This window comes from Penaeus monodon, chromosome 23 (genome assembly GCF_015228065.2).
Source record: "Penaeus monodon isolate SGIC_2016 chromosome 23, NSTDA_Pmon_1, whole genome shotgun sequence".
In the NCBI taxonomy this organism is placed as follows: domain Eukaryota; kingdom Metazoa; phylum Arthropoda; class Malacostraca; order Decapoda; family Penaeidae; genus Penaeus; species Penaeus monodon.
Genome location: NC_051408.1, coordinates 42,518,854 through 42,519,261, shown reverse-complemented (window position 1 = coordinate 42,519,261; position 408 = coordinate 42,518,854).

Here is a 408-nt window from a genome sequence, read left to right as displayed (position 1 = left end):
CTCAAACAAGGCTCTTTAATGAAACCTCAAGATCACTCTCGTATCCAACATAATCACTGACATAATCAAACTCTCCTCCTGAGACACTGAACAACATATGTGGTGTTAAATCCACTTCAGGTCAATAGACGGGGGAAAAAAAGGGAAGGAAAAAAAAGAAATAAAGAAGAAAATGAAAGGTAAAAAAATAAAAAACAAATATATTAGAATAATTTTCATTTTTTTTTCTTTCTCTCGTCTCTCTTCCTTGCACGAGTAGAGATAAACGGATTTTCGTTTTTATCTATTTTCAGTCTGTCGTCCCACCCTTGGTATGAATACTATGATACGTAAATAAACACCGTAAGTGCTAAGGTGACGAGGGTGAAGGGTGATGTCAGCGCTGAAGTCACCCTTTCGATTTGGGGA